The sequence below is a fragment of the Pleurodeles waltl genome, chromosome 10, assembly GCF_031143425.1.
Source record: "Pleurodeles waltl isolate 20211129_DDA chromosome 10, aPleWal1.hap1.20221129, whole genome shotgun sequence".
Lineage (NCBI taxonomy): Eukaryota > Metazoa > Chordata > Amphibia > Caudata > Salamandridae > Pleurodeles > Pleurodeles waltl.
This window is the reverse complement of record NC_090449.1, coordinates 692,069,900-692,091,578: the sequence shown is the minus strand read 5'-3', so window position 1 is coordinate 692,091,578 and position 21,679 is coordinate 692,069,900.

The following is a 21,679-nucleotide window of genomic DNA, read 5'->3' as shown; positions in this document are numbered from 1 at the left end:
TTTTCCTGCAAACTCTCTATCTACATGTATGAAGATTGAGAGGAAACAGTTGAGGGTATTTAACCTCCCTTCTAAAGTCTTTGTCATTCTGGCAGCCAGCATCCCTCTACCAAAATGATCTGCATCTGCCAAAGGGATACGTTTGTGGCTTGGTGTACTGCTAAATTTGTTGATCTGCTTTCTTGTAGTTGCCGGATCATCCCTACCTATTTAAGTCACCTGTAGGGATTTGTTTCTTAAAAGGTTTTTGACCTCTGTTCCCTCCTATGCCCTTTATTATATCCCAATGGGATTTTAATTTAGTTCTTGCCTTTCTCATGTTTTCACCATTTGAAACTTTGCACAGCTGCGGTCAGAGACTGCTGACCATGAAAACAGTCTTTCTTGTAGCTATAACAACTGTCAGGAGGGTTAACAAATTGCAGGAACTTTCTGTACACAACACTTTTCAAAGATAAGCTGGTCCTTAGGCCTGTGTCTCCTCCGTACCAAAGATGGTTACACCTCTTTACATCAGACAGAATATCACACTGCCTACTTTCCTGCCCGCCCCCCCCCCATCTTCCTGTTAAGGAAGAAGAGAGCCTCCACCTTCTGGTCATTACACATCAATCGTACCAAAGACTTCCAGGTGGATGATCATCTCTTTGTTGGTTTTATTGGTTCCCAAGGCAGGGCAGACAGTTCTCAAAAGAACCTCAAGAGAACCATCTCCAGATGAGTTGTCCAGATGGGTGGCTATCTGCTACCCAATGACTGAAAAACAGCTCTGTGAGAGGCTTAAAAGCTCATTCCACTAGAGCTGAAGATGCGACCACTTGCCTGGCTGGAGGAGTCCCAGTTCTGGACATCTGTCAGGCAACTACGTGAATACTGCTGCACATATTTGCCAAAAACTACAGCCTAAACAACATATCTAGCATGATGGGCATTTTGCCCAACTGGTCCACCACTAGATCTTAGTGTAGCATAGTACAAAGACACATACTAGGGAGAGATTGCTTTGGTATACATTCTAAGGTATAGAATCTGCGGCTGGAGGTCTCTGTGAGATGGACAAGCTACTTACCTTCGGTTATGCCTTATATGGTAGAGACTCCTTACAGACTCTCCCATCCTCCTCATTCGGCACACTGTGGCTCTCATTTACAAGAATCTGATGCATCATCATTGACACATCAAATTTCTGGCCCTTACCTTAGATACCCTAACGATGCCATAGATGTGCTGTATTTACAATACAGAGCTCCATGGCATCCGTTTTCACAGATGCGTCAAATTCTGATGCATCTTTTGGCATTAAACACCTGCATTGCTGGAGTAACATCCTAAAAATTACGCTACTCTGACAATGCAAGGAGGCTCCCATTGGAAAAAGCTTTGTGTCAATTTTACACCTTCTCTAAGCAGGCGGCAAAATTCTGATGCAGTGAAGTCTCAGAATTTTGGAGTGAAATGTTGTCAAGTTCACTGTGTCAGTTATGCGTGGCTTTTTACCTGGGAACGCCTACCCTGCATACCTTATACCTGGTGCAGGTATAACCTGATACAGGGCTTTACAAACTGACGCATTGGGTCAAATGCGTCAGTTTGTAAATCTGCGAGCACCATCGCTGCGTCAAAAAACAATGGTGCATTGGTAGAGCAACAGGCTTGTAAATGAGGGCCTGTATATCTCACATTGAAGAGATCCTTGAGGATCTCACTGTGGCACACTGGTCATTCCACCTCAGCTTGGCTCTGTTCTTTTAGTGCAGAAAACAGTCAAGAATGGAGGTCAGCGTGCCAGGGGGCTGCCTTTATGGGCATTGTGCAGGTCACTTCTGCTGCAAATGACACCAACAATGCCACATGGAGCCAAATGATGCCACCTACTGGCGTGCAAGTGTTAATTCAAAATATGTATGCCTCCAGTCTGATGTCTGGAGAATATTCTAAGGTAAGGAGTCTGCGGCTAGATAGACTCTCTACCAGACAAAGTTTTACCATACATAAGCAATTTGTTCTTCGAACAATCATCATAATCACACATTATTACTACAGGGACTTGAGGATGCCTACCGTCACACACATTCTCTGCGGGGACCAGGGCATCACTGTAATTACACACTATCTAGAGTAAACTTAACATGTTTATCAACATCCCCTTCTCTGTGAGGCATGGATATGACTATAATTGCACAGTAACTCTCTTGGTATGTAGACATCACTATCATCACACACTATCTCTGTGGGTACCTGGACATCACTATTATCAGTCACTATCTCTGTGGGACATGGACATGACTCACATCATACACAATTTCTGAGAGATTTGAACATGACTATAATTACACACTATCTCTGTGGGAAGTTAGGCATCACGATCATCATACACAATCTCTCTGGGTACCTGGGCACCACAATCATTACACACTATCTTTATAGGGAATGGGAATGACTTGCGTCAAGGCCAAACTCTACAGAGACTTGAACATGACTATAATCACACACTGTCTCTCTGGAGAATTAAACATGACTATCACACACCATCTCTATGGGAATCTCAGCATCACTCTTATCACATACTTTCTCTAGTGACTTCAACATGATTATCTTCACATACTTTCTCTACGGGACTCTGGATATTACTACCATCACATTCTATTTCTGTGGGGACCTAGACATTACTCTAATCACAAACTATCACTGTGGAGACCTGAGGATAACTCTAATCACACACTAGCTCTGTGAGGACCAGGGCATTGCACCAATCTGACATCTCTGTGGGACACAGACATATCCTTAAGTTAAGCTTGTCTGCTATGTGCATAGCTATCAGAGGTTGAGCTCAGGGTCAAGCACTAAAACCTTTACCTGACCCAACAAGAATAGTGGCATTATTACTTGTGGTAGCCAGACAAACTAATAATTCTCTCTCCACAGTTATAATAATCACACGTTATCACTGCAGGGACTTGAGGATGCCTAAAACCACAGAATATCTCTGTGAGGACCAGGTCATCACTGTAATCAGACAGTCATCACTACTGAGTTTAACATGATTATCATTACACACTGTCTCTGTGGGAACTTGGACATGATTAGAATCACACACTATTTTCTGTCGGGACCTGTGCATCACTATTATCATACACTATCTGTGTAGGACATGAACATGATTGACATTACACTATCTGTGTAGGACATGAATGATAACTTGAAAAACATTAACTTCACACACCCTCTCTGTGAATTTCATCTAAGTTCTATAATCACACTGTCACTGTGGGGACTTGAACAGGATTATTATGACACATCATCTCTGTGGGGATCTAGGCATCATTATAATCCCACACAATCTCTAGTGACCTCAACATGATTATCATCACATACTATCACTGTGGGGACTTGAATATAATTATAATTACATGCTATTCTGTGGAGGCTTGAGTATTGCTATCATCACACCCTCCCTTTGAAGACCGGGGTACCACTATCATCACACACACTATCTCTGTGGGACATGGGCATGGTGGAAATCACACATGATCTCTACAGAGATCTAAACATGACTATAATCACACACTATCTCTGTGGGGACTTGAATATGATTATTATTACACATTATCTCTGTGGAAACTTGAGTATTGCTAACATCCCACACTCCCTTTGAGGATCAGGGTATCATTATCATCACACATGCTATCTCTGTGGGACATGGACATGATGGACATCACACATGATCTCTACAGATATCTAAACATGACTATATTCACAGACTATCTCTGTGGGAACTTGAACACCACTTTCATCACATACTATCTATGTGGGGACTAGAACACCATTGTATTCACAAACTATCTCTGTAGGGACTTGAACATCATTATAATCACACACTATCTATGTGGGGACTTGTGACACCATATTCATTACACACTATCACTGTGGGGACTAGAACACCACTATAATCACAGACTATAACATAATGAATATCATTAACTTCACACTAGCTGTGTGGAGTCTCAACTACTGCCTTTACACACTATTTCAGTGGGGACTTGAACATAATCATTGTAACATACTTTCTCTGTCTGAACTTCAGCATCCCAATAACCACACCCTGTTGCTACAGATTAATATCTCCATATTAACACAATATCTTTGTGGGGACATTGCTATAATTAACTTCAAAAAACATTTCGGTGAGGACTTGAACATTTTTATGTTCATTAACTGTCTCTGTGGGGGCTTCACACTTTAGATCTGTAGATACTTTTGACACAGCTATAGACATAGGTGGTCATTACAACCCTGGTGGTCGGTGTTAAAGCAGCGGTAAAACCGCAAACAGGCCGGCGGCAAAAAAAATGAAATCACGACCGTGGTGGAAACCGCCAACAAAGACAGCCACTTTAACACTCCGACCGCCACGGCGGTACAAACAAACAGCACGGCGGTCACCGCCAACAGACAGGCAGAGGACAATGTACCGCCCACAGTATCACAACCTACCAATCCGCCACCTTCTCCGGGGCGGATTCACCGCTACCAGAAACACGGCGGAAACAGGACTTCGAAGGGAAAACGCTCACCTCTACACACCCCACGAGGAATCCGGACGCCATGGAACCAGAGCTCTAGATCCTGCCAGCCCTTATCTTCTTGCTCCTCTACCAGGAGCATGAACGCCGGCAGCCAAGACAACGGTGAGTACTGCACCTACGACACAGGGGAGGGGGGAGGGAAAAAACAGGGACACACACACGCAATACGCAACACGCCCACCCCCACCCTCACCCACGACAAAACACACACTAATACAGCATGATACATAACAGTTACACCCCGCAACCCCCCGGAAGAATGCAAAGACCAATGAAAATTAGTGTAACCATTGTAATATATTAAAATCCAGTACGCAAAAAAATATATATACACTATAAACAAATATATACACCAGGAATAGTAGTCCAGGTAGTGCTCCACTGAAGTCCGTGGAACACTGGGCCCACACGGTATGGGCGAGGCCCACACTCAATCCCCGAACATGACCGAGAGCACCCTGCAGGGGCATCAGATAGCAATAAAACAGGCACCTCAGGGGGAAGGGAAAGAGGGGCACTTCAGCCGGTTGAGTGCATGACGCCAAATCCACAAGGGGGTCACATGCCCACTGTTCCATCCTGGAGAGTGCAAAGCCACAGTCTCTCAAGTCTCTACAGTGGGTGGGTAGCCCACTGTTCAATCCTGGGGAGTGCAAAGCCACAGTCTCTCAAGTCTCTACAGTGGGTGGGTTGCCCACTGTTCCACCCTGGGGAGTGCAAAGCCACAGTCTCTCAAGTCTCTACAGTGGGTGGGTTGCCCACTGTTCCATCCTGGGGAGTGCAAAGCCACAGTCTCTCAAGTCTCTACAGTAGTTGGGTTGCCCACTGTTCCATCCTGGGGACTGCAAAGCCACAGTCTCTCAAGTCTCTACAGTGGGTGGGTTGCCCACTGTTCCATCCTGGGGAGTGCAAAGCCACAGTCTCTCAAGTCTCTACAGTGGGTGTGTTGCCCACTGTGCAATCCTGGTTAGTGCAAAGCCACAGTCTCTCAAGCCTCTACAGTGGGTGGTTTGCCCACTGTTCAATCCTGGGGAGTGCAAAGCCACAGTCTCTCAAGTCTCTACAGTGGGTGGGTTGCTCACTGTTCCATCCTGGGGAGTGCAAAGCCACAGTCACTCAACTCTCTACAGTGGGTGGTTTGCCCACTGTTCAGTCCTGGGGAGTGCAAAGCCACAGTCTCTTAAGTGGATGCCTTTCTCCACTGGCTCTGAAGGGGGCTTGGTGCCCAGAGTGCTTCATCCGGCCAAGGACAGAGGTAGTGGATGTGATACTCCACTGGTTCTGGAGGGGGCTTGGTGCCCAGAGTGCTTCATCCTGCCAAGGACAGAGGTAGTGGATGTTATACTCCACTGCTTGTGACGGACTCAGTAGCGTCAGTGCCCTTGGCGCTCATGGGTCAGCGGTGCTTGTTGCGGCGGTGCCCTGTTCAGCAGTGCTTGTGGCGGCAGTGCCCTGTTCAGCGGTGCTTGTGGCAGCGGGGTCCTTTGCAGTGACTCAGCTGCTGGCGGTCCAGTCTGGCCCAGCGGGGCTGCTGCTAGCGGTGGCCTCCTGGGCAGCTGGGCTGGTGCTGGCGGTGGCCTCCTGGGCAGCGGGGAAGATGGCAGTCGCCTCCTGGGCAGCTGGGCTAGTGCTTGCGGTGGCCTCCTGGGTGGCGGGGATGATGGCAGTCTCCTCCTGGGCAGCTGGGCTGGTGCTGGAGGTGGCCTCCTGGGCAGCGGGATGATGGCGGTCTTCTCCGCCGTGCTGCTCTTCCCAGACTTGCTGACTCTCTTGTGACCCTTCCCCACCTTGGAAGGTGTCGCAGCTGACTCCACACTCCCACCTGTACCAATGGGAGCGGCTTTGGTGGCTGGAGTCTTCCCCCTATCCCGCCAGGCACTGGCCAACTTTTGATGCTTCACAGGTGGGGGACTGTCCGTGCTGTGGCTCCGTGCCACACTGGCTGCCCTGGTGGCCGGTGCACTCCAGATTCCGGTGACTACTGGCACCACTGGTCTCGGAGATGTTGTGGCTGAGGTGCTAGGTTGTGACCTGGAGAGTCGGGCCCTGGGAGACGGACAGGGTGGGGGAGGTGAGGGAAAGAGGTCAAGCTTGGACAGGAAAAGTTTCTTGGGAACACTGGGACAGGTAGCTGGAGGGGGTTTGGGAGAGGGGGAAGAGGTTGCGGTTGTAGGAGGTGTTCGTTTGGTGACTTTGGGTGAAGGTGCATGCGCTTGAGGCTGTCGTGAGGTGGATGGCTGTTGGGTGGGTGTGTGCCTGCGTTTGTGTATCTTGGGAGGTGGCGTCACAAACACACTGGGAGAGGACACAGGGGACATGTGAATGGCAGTGGGGGTGGTGACTGCACGTGATCGGGGTGTGGTGGTGGGTGTGCTGGTGAAGGAAGTAGTGGCTGTAGATGTAGTGCATGGAGGTGTGAGTGCAGACGAGACTGGGAGGAAGGAGGGAGACGAGGAGGAGGGGGACACAGTGGAGGCAGTGGATGTTGGTGTGTCTGCATGTGTGTGATGCTTGCGTGAGTGCCTGTGGGATGTGTGGTGCTTATGTTTGCCTGAGCTTCCCCTGTGTGTTGACGTGTGTGCAGGCTGGTCTGAAGGTGTGCTTGGGATAGGCTGAGGTGCAGGGGATTGGGTCTGGGTGGAGGAAGTTGGAGGGGGAGGCAAGAGACCGGGACAATGGCTGTCATCAGTGCTGAGGCCAGAGTCTGAAAAGCTCGCTGAAGGGCCACCCGACCAGAATAAATGCCCTCCAGGAATGCATTTGTTTGTTGCAAATGCCTTTCTACACTCTGGATGGCATTCAAAATGGTAGACTGCCCAACAGTGAGGGACCTGAGGAGGTCAATGGCCTCCTCACTGAGGGCAGCAGGGCTGACTGGGGTAGGGGCTGAGGTGTCTGGGGCGAAGGTGATGCCCACCCTCCTGGGTGAGCGGGCATGGGGCAAAGGCTGAGGGGTTGCTGGGAGGGCGGTGCTGGTAGGGGGGGTGGCGGCTGTACCTGTAGATGCGGGGGCATAGATGTTGCCACCACCACAAGGGAGCTCCCATCAGAGGACGAGTCCGTGTCACTGGTGTCAGCTCCTGTCCATGCCGTGGAGCTTCCCTCGCCCTCCGTCCCACTGGTGAACTCCGAGTCCGTAGTGTCGCCCTCCAGGGCCATGTGGGATGCAGCTCCCTCCTGCTCCGGTGCCACTATTCCTCCATCTGATGATGCTAATGCACACAAGAACAGGGAGACCACAAAAAGGGGGGAGATGACAGAAGAAAGACATGTTGAGTGCATGCATTACCGCTATCGTTGGCAGACACAACAGACACAGAAGGCCCCTGCACTACGCCGCGCACTTGCGCTCCACTGTTCAATCCCTGGGACATGGCCTACAAGGCTATGGCCGACATCTGCACACATGGATGACTCAGGAGCCTGACTAGGTGTACTTGGCACTGTAAACAGGTGGGGTGGGGTGCCACAGGGTCAGCCAGAACAAGAAGACCTAACTGTCACACTCGCCCTGACCTAGGGAAACCCACAGCCCACCTCCCCCACCCAGACACCTCCACTGCGCGCAAAATCAGCAGAATGAGAGTGTACTCACCCCCTTGTGGCTGCTGTGATGCCCTCAAGCGCCCACCCAACTCCGGGTATGCCACCGCCAGGATCCTGAACATCAGGGCGGTCATGGTGTGATGGGCACCCCTCCCACATTGGGAGGCCATCCCCAGCTGGGCCTCTGCCGTCTTCTTGCACCAGTGGTGAATGTCCTACCATCTCTTACGGCAGTGGGTGCTCCGTCTGTGGTAGACCCCCAGGGTCCGGACGTCCTTGGCGATGGCACGCCAAATATCTTTTTTCTGGTGGGCGCTGACCTACATGAATTGTACAGCGGGAAAAGAAAAGTTATTACTAAATGGACCGTCACAGTCATTGGCCCCCATCCCTACCCTTGCCATGATGCACATGCACTCACCGTCGTTTCATGCACGCCTCAATCTCCCCCCCATCTTTCATCCACCCCACTCCACACAGGCATAGCCCATACAGCATGCTCCCAGTGTACTTACCTGTTTGTCTGGAGGACCGTAGAGTAGCGTATGCTGGGGGAGGACACCATCCACGAGTTTCTCCAACTCCTCCAATGTGAAGGCAGGGACCCTTTCCCCAGACGCACGAGCCATTGTCTCTTCCAGACCGAGGTCACAGCAGCACTTGCATTGTAGGTCCTCTCCTGTCGAAGATCAGTTATCGAGTGATTGCACAGATAGAAATGGCAGTCACGTCTGCGGCAGTGCGTACCGTCACCGCCGGCGTACATCGTCATTGGCTACTGGGACCCATAGGGTCCAATGTTAACCAATGCAGAATTGCGCCGCGGTCTTCGACCGCCTACCACGACGGTGTACAACTCCAGCGCAGTTACCTCACATCCCATTGTCCCACTTTACAGGTCAGGCAGCCACCATTTCACGGGCCCACATGGCTTAATTTTTGACTGCGTCACACATCCTAGGCATTGCCTCAACACTCATACAGGCCAAATTTCGGATTATGATTCGTGTTCTGTGTAAGCTGTGGGTACGTACCTCTGAGTTGGTTGACTCTGTGCTCGCTGTTGTCCTTCATAGGCACCGTCCGCTGGGACATGTGAGGAAATGGCGGCATCCTCCGGTGTACAGACCGCTGGTGGACCTGTCGACAATGGAGGAAAGACATTTGATCATCACCTACAGGCTTTATCGTGCCACAATCCTGGAACTGTGTGCCCAGACCTGATGTCAGCTATCCGCCATCCCACAGGAATACCCCTCCAAGTGCTGGTGCTGTCAGTACTCCATTTCCTTGCAAGTGGGTCATTTCAAACAACAGTGGCCATAGCATCAGGGATGTCCCAGCCTATGTTTTCCAACGTGTTGTCCAGAGTGTTGTCTGCCCTGCTGAAACACATGCGGAGGTACATCATTTTCCCTCAGGTGGAGGATTTGCCTACAGTGAAAGGTGACTTCTATGCCCTGGGACATATCCCCAACATCATAGGTGCCATTGATGGGACACATGTGGCTTTGGTAACCCCCTGCAGGAGTGAACAGGTATACAGAAACCGGAAGAGTTATCATTCGATGAATGTGCAGATGGTGTGTTTGGCAGACCAGTACATCTCCCATGTTAATGCCAAATTCCCTGGCTCAGTGCATGATGCTTACATCCTGCGGAATAGCAGCATCCCTTATGTGATGGGTCAACTCCAGAGGCACCGTGTGGGGCTATTAGGTGAGCACCTGGAAGCAAGTCAGTGGGAATGGTTGTCTGGGTCTCAGGATATCCCTATAGGTTGGTGTGTGTCTAACAGTTGTCCCTCGCCATTTGCAGGTGACTCTTTTTACCTCAATCTGTCATGGCTACTGACCCCAGTGAGGAATCCCCGGACAAGGGCAGAGGATCGCTACAATGAGGCCCATGGGCGAACTCGGAGTTTAATAGAGTGGACCTTCGGCCTCCTGAAGGCCAGGTTCAGGTGCCTCCATATGACAGGTGGATCCCTCTTCTACTCACCAAAGAAGGTGTGCCAGATCATCGTGGCCTGCTGTATGCTTCACAACTTAGCTTTGCGACGACTTGTGCCTTTTCTGCAGGAGGATGGTCCAGATGGCGGTGTTGTTGCAGCTGTGGAGCCTGTGGACAGTGAAGACGAGGAAGCAGAAAAAGAGGACATTGACAACAGGAACTCTGTGATCCTGCAATATTTCCAGTGAGACACAGGTAAGAATACAAACCTGCCTACTACATGTACTTTAACACTACTACCTCTCTACTGTCTGTCATTTTCACCCAGTGTATGGTCACTGAGATGTCACTTTCCCTTATGATTTCACAGATGTGGGTCCCACAGTGTGTCATCTGTTTTGTTTCCTCACGGACTAGAGCTGTGTGACATAGGTATGTTGACATTACATTTGAAAGAGCATTTTGTCACTGTAATTGCTAATACACTATTTCAAAATCACAGACTGAGTCCATATTGTTTTGTGCTTCGAGGGTGTTTATTTAAGTGCTCAATATTGGAGGGGGTTGTAAAATGGTGAGGGGTGATGATGGAGGAATGTCCATGGCAGAGTCCAATCTATTCGTCTCACAGGTGCATAGCCCAAATGGGCATAGGAAGTGGAGCTGGGGTAGTTTGAGGATGGACAGGGTGACAAAGTGGGACAGAAGGATTACATTCAGGGTGGTCTCATTTCTTGGCGGGGTCTTGGCATCATTTTCTGTCTTTGTCCCGGATCTCAGGGACCGTTTGCTGGATGGTTCTCCCTCTGCAGGGGGTAGGATGCTGGTGTGGTGGTCCTCTGGCAGTGCCTCCTGTCCACTAGCGCCAGTGGAGGTGGTGGGCACTTCATCGTCCAGGCTAGTGTCAGGGGCCCTTTGTTGTGCCACAGTGTCCCTCCTGGTGTTAAGTACTTGCTACAGCACTCCTACGATGGTGCCCAGGGTGGAATTGATGGATCTGAGTTCCTCCCTGAAGCCTAAATACTGTTCCTCCTTCAGGCGCTGGGTCTCCTGAAACTTGGCCAGTACCGTTGCCATCGTCTCCTGGGAGTGGCGGTAGGCTCCCATGATGTTGGAGAGGGCCTCGTGGAGAGTGGGTTCCCTTGGCTGTCCTCCCCCTGTCGCACAGCAGCCCTCGAAGTTCCCCTGTGTTCATGGGCCTCCATCCCCTGGACCGTGTGCCCACTACCACTGCCCCCAGGTCCCTGTTGTTGTTGGGTGGTGGGTTAGCCTGGGTTCCCTGTAGTGGTGGGCACACTGCTGATTGAGGTATCCTGGGGACAGAGGCATGGGCCCGCTGGGTGGGTGTTGTGCTGGTGTTTTCAGAGGGGGGAAGCTCTGTAGTGGCCTGTGACTGTGTCAGGGAACTGACTGTCCCGAGGTCCCAGATGGGCCGGGCTGGTCATCTAGATCCAGTTGGACAGAGCTGCTGTCATCACTGTGGGCCTCTTCTGTTGGTGGTGTGGACATGTGTGGACACTCCTGTACGGTGACGCTGGGTAGGGGTCCTGCAGCGGTATAAAAAGATGTTTATTACATCTGTGAGTGCCATGGTGTGCAATAGGTGGGTGACCGTGTATCTCAGTGCTTGCATTCCTGTGTGGGACCTTGTGTGATGGTGGTTTAGGGGATGTATGGGTATGTGCAGTGGCCATTCTTTGGTGATGGGTGTCCATGCTTTGTTGATGCATGCAGGGCTTGGTGTTAGGATGTGTGGTTTGTGATGTTGGGACATTTGTGAGGAGTTGGAGTGATGGGGATGAGGGTGAGGGAGGGGGTATGTGATGGCATGCAGGTAGAGTGGGGGATGTAAGAGTTAAGATTTAACTTACCAGAGTCCATTCCTCCATCTACTCCTGCGAGGCCGTCAGGATGCAGAATCGCCAAGACCTGCTCCTCCCATGTTGTTAGTTGTGGGGGGGAGGTGGGGGTCCGCCGCCAGTCCGCTGAACCGCAAGATGGTGTTGTGATACCACAGAACGCATCTTCCCCCATAGGTCGTTCCACCTCTTCCTGATGTCATCCCTAGTTCTTGGGTGCTGTACCACTGCGTTAACCCTGTCCACTATTCTGCGCCATAGCTCCGTCTTCCTAGCTATGGAGATGTGCTGCACCTGTGATCCGAATAGCCGTGGCTCTACCCGGACGATTTCCTCCACCATGACCCTGAGCTCCTCCTCAGAGCACCTGGGTTGTCTTTGCCGTGCCATGGGGCGGTGTGGGTGATGTGTGGGGTGGTGTGTGTAGTGATAAGTGGGGTGGTATTTAGTGGTGTGTTGTGTGAGGTACGTGGAAGTTATGTGGGTGATAGTATTGTGTGCCTGTGGATGCTTGGTAGTTGTTTGTAGTGTCTCTCTCTGGCCTTCTCTCTGTAATTATGGTCGTAGGGGTTTGTGGGTGATGTGGGTGTGTGTTGTATATTGTAATGGTGTGTGGGAGTGGTGTGTGTATGTGTATCAGGTGTGTGTATTTTGAATTGTCCAATGTGGCAGTGTTTTGTAAACGTGTGTGTATTTTGAGCGCAGTGGTGTGTACCGCCAATGGAATACCGCTGTTGAAAGACCGCCGCGTGGATTCGTGTGTCATGATAGTGTGGGCGTATTTCTGTTGGCGTGACTGTGGAGGTCATACCACCTCTGTAGGCATCATCACATAAAATCCTTTTGTTGTGATCTCATACCAACTCTATTGGCATCATCACTCACCAGCCATATGCAGACATTAATATCCCATTCAATACTATTCCTAAGGAGATCTGATTTAATAGGTACTTTGACAAAAATGTAAGTAATTAATCAAACTCTGGGTTCCGCTTGACCACATTGCTATATTGTATCTGTTTGTTTGTCTTTGTATTAGTTCCCAAAGCGCCAGATGTATGGGAAAAGTGGTTCAGGATTTCCTAACAGCAATGTTTTGTGATTCACTATTAGGAAATCGCAAACTGCAATGTACTACAGTGTGTTTAACATTGTTTACATTTCTGAAAAAGGGTCGCAAGAGACCTGCCTCATCAATATTTATGAGGCAGGTTGAAATTTGTGACCCACTGGGAATGGCTATACTCACAGGGCTGGTGGCCTGCTGGGGTCAGTAGACCTCCATTCCTGTGGTTGCCTATTTAATAAAGCAATTATTTTTGTAATGCACACCATTTTCTTTAAAGGAAAATGGGATGCATTACAAAAGCAAAAGTAAAAGTAAAACATTTTTTCATTTTTTAAGAGTAGGTAGTGGTCCTTGGGACAATATTGATGCCCACATTCACAAAGTGGAAGGGCTCCCTTGGGGACCCCTTCCCATTTGCGAATAGGCTGCCACCTTCTCTACGGAGTCAGTAAAATATGAATGTTTTGCAACCACATTCTGTAGCAAAACATTCATAAATGCCAGTGCCATTCAGTATTGGGAAGGGGCACCCTAAACACGCCCCTTCCTAATACTGAATCGCAAAAGCAAAATGTGATTCTGTACCAAGTTACGAGTCCTATTTTGGCTTTGGTAGATGGCAAAAAGCATTTTCACGGTCGCAAATGACATGGTGTGTTGTTTGTGACTGGAAAAATGCTTTGTACGTCTGACCCTTACCTTGTAACATTTTTTAAAAAAAACACTGGGTTTAATACAGTTTTAAGTAGCTTTCTGTAATCATGATCTACTATATTTTCTGACACATTATTACATAATCCACCTTTTGTGTGCATTTAAGTAGCAATTCCTATATGAATGGATTATGATGTTATTTGTGTATATTGGTGCTAAAATACATATTTTGTCATGCTCCTTTGACTGTATTCAATCACAAATTTTAATTGAGGAGCAGGTCCTCACAAGGATGGTAGCACGTGTTCAAGTCCCCACAATGATGGTGCTGTGCACGCGATTAAATAACTATATATTTGAAAATTTGAAGCAGGATCCTTTATCATGAATTTGTTCTTAACATTTTTCTGTTATTTGTATATTTTAAAAACATTAGGAAAGGTTAGTCCCCACAAGGCAAGTATCCACACATAGGGCTAGATGTACCAAAGGTCTTTACCCATTCTGTGTCCATGGGAAAAAGCTTTCGCACATATGGCCCACAGTCCCCACAAGGATGGAAACGAGTGTATGTGTATGGGTGTGTGTGTGTGTGTGTGTGTGTGTGTGTCCATTGGCTGGTTGAGGTGGAGGGAGCTGGAGTGGGTGATGTGGTTGTGTCTGTATGTGTGTCACTGGTATGTGAGACCAGTGAAGTGTTGAAGCATTCATTACAATATGGCACCTTGATTAGCATCACAGAAGTAAGTGTCAATTAACTGCAGCTGCCATTCAATCCATTCTTCAGTCCTAATATGGAAGAGAAGCTTAGATTATGGTCCCTATACTTTTTCAATCTTTTGTGAAACAGAAGATTGTCGTGCTGCCTTGCTTTGTGTGCCTGTTTTATGTGTGTTCCTGAAACTTGAAAAACGCCATTTGCGACTAAACAAAAGCTGATACTACTGCCTTTGTGCAAAACTTGTTTTACACAGTCATGGATGTGGTAATTGATCTCTTTCATAACCCCCTGAATTAATGCAATTCCCTCAAATGCTTTTATGGGGAATAGAGCAATGACTTTTGCATATATTTATCACTGGATTTATTGCACTGGGTCCAGCCCTGGAGGCAGTGTAGCTAGTTGCTTGGAGGGGGAGGCGGTTAGGCGAAGAAGGTTGCTTACATCTAATAAGGAGACAGTGAAGGGAAAATAACCAAGGACTTCTCACATAAAGTGCGCTCTGGAAGCGTTAAGACTGTGATCCGGATCACAAAATAATTTTCACTGGCACTTTATCACGTCCTTGGTGCTAAGCTAAGGCAGTGCTTGCTGCAAACACATTTCACCACTGTGTTCTGAAACAGGATTCTAGAGGTACATTATATTTTTGCCATTTTGTTGTGACAGTGATGTATTCTGCTATGTTTTCTGGTGCTGCGTTTTGTGCTGCTTTATTGAGATGTGATGTTGCTTCAGTGAACTATACTTGTTGTGTTCCGTTCTGTTTTGACAGTTTTGTATTATTGTGCCCTGCTAATGTTTTAATTGCTGCTGTACTGCTGCTTTGTGTATGCTATTGTGTTATTTTCTGTTCTTTATGTTAGGTATGTAAACAGATGAAGAAACATTGGCAGCCAAAAGCTACAGATGTTGCAATGTTTTTGCGTCAAGCAACTATTTACTGCTATAAGATAGTAAAATAACACTGCTTAAACAGCTCTTCAACTACTGTCGAGCTTCTCTCCCTCCGAACCTTCATTTAATGTTTATGGGCCATGTTTGAAAAACAAAGGAGACAAAAATATGTTAGACTAAAACCATGATGAAATTGAACATCTCTATTTACTTCACCGAAACAATGATCTTTCCTGCTCGTTTCCTCACTGACATTTATAAGGTGGCAAAGGCAAATGTTGTGAGATTGCATCAACCCTGAGGTCAAAAAATACCTCAACATTTGACAAACACTTGTTGACCTGCCATCGTGTGTGTGTCTATAATGCAATTGAAAGCTTGGCGCAAGATGAAAACTACTGCGCCACTTTCTATCTGCTCTGTTCATTCTCGCACACGATCTTTTATTACTGACATTTGACCTTGCCTGCAGCAGAGATGAGACTATTGATCAGCTACGGGTTAAATCAATCCCCATCGGATTATGTTTGTCTGCTGCAGATTAAAAATGATTCACACGTCATTTTGATTGAGGGAATTAGATCAGGCTGTTTACAGTTTGCTCAAATACTGCTAATATATTGAATCTAACTAATCCTGATGTAGTGGGTACAGATCATTGTGAGATTTTTGATTTGGCTGGACCCTAAGAAAGGGAAAAATGGTGTTTAGAGTATGGATTCTAGTGCTGAACCCTCTACATTTTTTGGACTATTCAAGGAATCTTTTTTTCTATTTGGGATACAGTACTTTATGCATCTCATTGCAGGGATATTGCAAGTCAGGGAGGAGTTCTGTGGCCATATAAAGGAATATAGAGGAACAAGGAGGAAGGGGATTTTATTCCGTATAATGCTTGGACACACCACTAGACACCACAAACAGCAGATCAATCGACTTTAATACTCTATTTTGGCGCCAAATACTACCTTCGCATAGAGTCAAACTTGGTTTGTGCCACAAACTGCCAACCTCACATTCGTATTCATGAGCCTGTTCTATTTTTGCAAATCACTCCCTGAGTGAGGAGGGAGGGCGACCGTGGCGGTAGCAGGAAGAAGAACTGCAACACCAAAGTGTGAGTCTCTCTTCTTCTCTTCTCGTATTCGTACCTTGCAGACAGTGCATTACATACCCCATGGTAGTAAGAGCATTTCTCATAGTTGAAAAGAACCGTGAGGAGGTCTCATGGACATGTTCAGTTTGCCACTTTGGTTTTCCGAGTGGCACTTGAGAAGATGTCAGGGGCAGCCAGGGCAATAGCAGCCCAGAGTAAGCAGCATCCATTTGGTGCTCACTGTATGTGGGAAGCCCTAACTTCACCCATGAAGATGATGAAAGAGCATTGCCTGCAGGTATAGTGGTGATACAAATGAAGGATAATAAGAAATTGTCACTGAGACACTCATGTGCCAGGAAGCTCCTGCTCAGCACCAAGCCCATCCACTGAAACCGAGGAAGCGGACACCATGTTGTGAGACACAGAATTACAGTGACATGATAATGAGATTAAGGGCTCTATGTATGAAAGGTTTTAGCAGACGCAAATGGCGTACTGGGTCATTTGCAACTGCTAAAAAGCCTTTTAACATGTATCAACTCAATTTTGGAAGTCGGTAACCTATTACCAACTCACAAAATAGGGTTTGCAAATCCATATTAGGAAGGGGCGTGTTAAGGGAATCCCTTCCTAACAGTGAGTCTCAGGTGCATGTACGAATGTTCTGTGACCACAATGCGGTCACAAAACATTCAGACTCTACCAACACCATGAAGGATATAGTAACTCATTCACAAATGGAAAGGGGTCTCTAAGAGACCCCTTTCCCTTTTTGAATGTGGACACCAACATTTTTTAAGAGCAGGCAGTGGTCCCATGGACCACTGCTTGCTCTCAAAATTGAAAAGAACACTTTTCATTTTTACTTCTGAAATGCATCCTGTTTTCCTTTAAGAATATCGGGCCACATTTTAAAAAATGCTTTTTTTAAAAAGCAATCATAGACAAGGTGGTCTGCTGACCTCTGCAGACCACCATTGATATAAGTGCAGTCCATTCCCAATGGGTCACGAACTGGGACCTGCCTCATGAATATTGATGAGGCAGGTCCTTTGCGACCCATCTGGGAATCACAAACAGTGTCTGAGACACTGTTGTACATAGCATTTTGCGAGTTCCTAATAGTGAGTCGCAAAAAGCCCCAATTAGAAACTCACAAAATGTTACAATCGTACACATGGCCCTAAATTTACAAAGAGTGGTACTGCCCTCACCACGCCACATAAAAGACTTCTGGACAGTAAGAGAAAAAACAGCATACCCTTCCCTGTCTGCCCAGCTACAGTTGTCACCTTCCCAAAGAAACATACCAGACATTTGTACAAGTTTTCATGTTTTCTAAACGACCAGGGACTGGTACTTGAGTGAGGTTTTCTCTGCATTCCTCTTTATCAGGGCATCACTAAAGTGATTTGGTCACTTGTTTCTTTTACTGGGTTATATGTCCAAAGAAAATGTTAGACCTGGAATCTTCGACATGGTTTCCGTAACATTTTTCCCTCTGACCTCCTGTTTTCCAGACTCATTTTTGCTGCCATTTAGGATTCTGACCACTTTACCACTTCTGATCAGTGCTAGTGCAGGTACACTGTGCTCTAAAAACATGTTAACATTGGCTAATCCGCAATTTAATTTACTTGTAAGTCCATAGTAAAGTGCACTAGGTGTGCCCAGGGCCTGTGGATTAAATGCTAGCAGTAAGCCAGCAGCACTGATTGTGCCACCCACTATACTAGTCTTCAAACATGTCTCAGCCCTGCTACTGCAAAGCCTGTGTGTGCAGTTTTAAACTGCCATTTCGACCCAGCTAGTGCACACACTTGCCAGGCCCATAACCTTCCTTTTATTAAATGTAAGCCCCTCCTAAGGTAGGCCCTGGTTAGCCTCAAGGGCAGGGTGCAGTGTATTTAAAAATTTGGATATGAACTTTTCCATTTATCATGTCCCGGTAGCGGAAAACCTAAATTCGTTTTCTACTGCTAGAAGGTCTATCCCTCCCATAAGTTATCACTGAGATTGCCTTAAAACATATTTTAAGTTTAATTCCCAATTTGGAGCAGATAGAAATTTGGAGTTTGTTATGTCTGGACTAGCAATTTAACATTACAACTTATGGTGAAGTAGGATTTTAAATTATAAGTTTGGAAATGCCACTTTTAGAAAGTTGACATTGTTTTATTTTAACCATTTTGCGCCTTAGCCTGCTTCTGAATACACGTCTGGTCTAGGCCTTGTGACAGCTTTACTTTGTGAATTCTCTCTAGACAACCACAAACACAGGGCACTCAGCTGCATCTGCATTCATCTACATACAGATGGGTCTTCCTGGGCAGAAGGGAATGGAGGGATTCACACTTACACTTCAATAGGTGGTGTCCTGTCTCCACACAAAGGACTGATTACCCCCTGCACATAAGCTGGCAGCCAGGGCTAGCAGGAAAGGGGCCCTTGTGCACTTCAGAGAACTACTTTGAAATCTCCCATACATCAAGGGCCTTTTGGGTATAAATACTGGTCCCTAGACCCCATCAAACTAGTTCACTCTGAGGTCCAGAAGAGACTCTGCAACTAAGAGGAGCTCCACTGCCAGGTGGGGCTGCCACTTTGCCATATTCTCTGCTGTGTTGGCCTGCTGCCTTCTGATTGCTGTTCTGCAAGGAGGGATTGCCACTTTTCAACTAACTCTTCTGTGCTGCCCTGCTGCCTCTGCAATGAGGTGAAAACCTAAGATTACCCTCTACATTCTCAAAGAACTCCAAGGGATTTTTGGGTTGCCCCCCCATCAACTTTAACACTCTGTTTTGGCACCAAATACTACCTTCACATAGAGTCAAACTTGGTGTGTGCCACAAACTGGCAACCTCACATTTGTATTCATGAGCATGTTCTATTTATGCAAATCACAAGGGCGACTGTGGCAGCAGCAGGAAGGATAACTGCAACAGCAAAGTGTGGGTCTCTCTTGTTCTCTTCTTGTGTTCGTACCTTGCAGACAGTGCATTACATACTCCATGGTAGCAAGAGCATCTCTCATACTTGAAAGGAACAGTGGGGAGGTCTTATGGACATGTTCAGTTTGCCACTTTGGTTTTCCGAGTGGCACTTGAGAAGATGTCAGGGGCAGCCAGGGGAATAGCAGCCCAGAGTAAGCAGCCTCCATTTGATGCTCACTGTATGTGGGAAGCCATAACTTCACCCATGAAGATGATGAAATGGCATTGCCTGCAGGTATAGTGGTGATACAAATGAAAGATAATAAGAAACTGTCACTGAGACACTCATGCGCCGGGAAGCTCCTACTCAGCGCCAAGCCCATCCACAGAAACCGAGAAGGCGGACACCATGTTGTGAGACACAGAATTACAGTGACATGATGATGAGACTAAGGGCTACATGAAAGGTTTTAGCAGACGCAAACGGCGAATTGGGTCATCTGCAACTGCTAAAAAACCTTTTAACATGTACTAACTCAATTTTGCAAGTCGGTAACCTATTACCGACTCACAAAATAGGGTTGGCAAATCCATATTAGGAAGTGGCGTGTTAAGGGAATCCCTTCCTAATAGTGAGTCTCAGGTGCATGTATGAATGGCGTGTGACCACAAAGCGGTCACAAAACATTAAGACTCTACCAACACCACAAAGGATGTGATAACTCATCCGCAAATGAAAAGGGGTCCCTAAGAGACCCTTTGCCCTTTTAGAATGTGGACAGCAACATGGACCATTGCCTACTCTTATAAAATGAAAAGAAGAATTTTCATTTTTAATTTTGAAATGCATCCTGTTTTCCTTCAAGAATATCGGGCTACATTTAAAAAAATGCTTTCTTTAAAAAGCAATCACAGACATGGTGGTCTGCTGACTCCAGCAGACCACCATTCCTATGAGTGCAGGCCATTCCCAATGGGTCACAAATTGGGACCTGCCTCATGAACATTGATGAGGCAGGTCCTTTGCGACCCATTTGGGAATTACAAACAGTGTCTGAGTCCACCAGCAAAACACCACCAGGCCGTATCATTTCTCATGATACGGTCAGCGGTGTTTTGCTGGTGTGGCGGTGCTGCTGACAGCAGCGCCACATTACTGCCATCCACTGCCATTACTGTCGGCAGTATTCCACCAGCCTTCTGGTGGAATTCCGTCGACGGTCATAATACGCGTGGCTGGAGGGTAGCCCCAGTGACGGTATGTTGGCAGCCGTTGCCGTTGCGGTAGGCGGCAGTTACAGCCAATGTTGTAATGAGGGCCATAATTTTTATGACCGACAATGTTTTATTTATTCCGTTTCATTTGGAAGCCACATGCTAGCACTGCTTGCACTGGCTATTGTGGGATTGGCACTATGCATATATTCTTGAAAAGTGATTGAATACGGATCATTCTCACAATAATTGATTAAAAGGGTTTATTGGATTTTTGTCATTTTGGTCAAATATTCTCCATATATTTTATTCTGATGCGTAGTCTTTTTGTGTTGTCTTTCACTGTGCTACTGTAAGTACATGCTGCACAAATACTTTACACACTGCCTCTTTAGTTAAGCCTGACTGCTCTGTGCAAAGCTATCAGTGGGTGAACACAGGCACATTTAGGACATGTCTCGGACTTACCCTGACTAGGATTGTGGTCCCTACCTGGGTGAGGTGCATACCTCTGCCAACTAAAGACCCAATTTCTAAAAGAAAACAAATACCAATTTTGCTAATTTCCCTGATTTTTGTTTACTTTCCTTGGCATGTAATTGCATGCTGTACAGATAGCTGTTTTTTCTGAAATGTAATTGTTTGCACAAATGGGACCACAAACTCTGGTTAACGTAGAGATTTCAGACTCAATTCTGTTGTGATATTTAATTGCACCACATAGATAAACTTGAATTTCATGTCTCAGTAGAATAAAGTTTGAACATGCTTCATGAGCATGTCTATGAGAAGCTTCGTGTTGCAGAGTTATCAATCAATCAATCAATCACATTTATAAAGCGCGCTACTCACCCATTAAGGGTCTCAAGGCGCTGGGGGGGGGGGGGGGGTCAGTGCTCAAAGAGCCAGGTCTTGAGCTGCCTTCTGAAGGAGAGGTGATCAGGTATGGCGCGAAGGTGGCTGGGCAGAGAGTTCCAGGTCTTTGCTGCCATGAAAGAGAAGGATCTTCCTCCGGCGGTGGCTTTGCGGATGCGGGGGACGGCTGCCAGGGCTTGTCCGGTCGAGCGTAGCGTGCGCGGAGGAGTGTAGAAGGAGACGCGGTTGTTGATGAGTTTGGGTCCGAGGTTGTGCAATGCTTTGTGTGCGT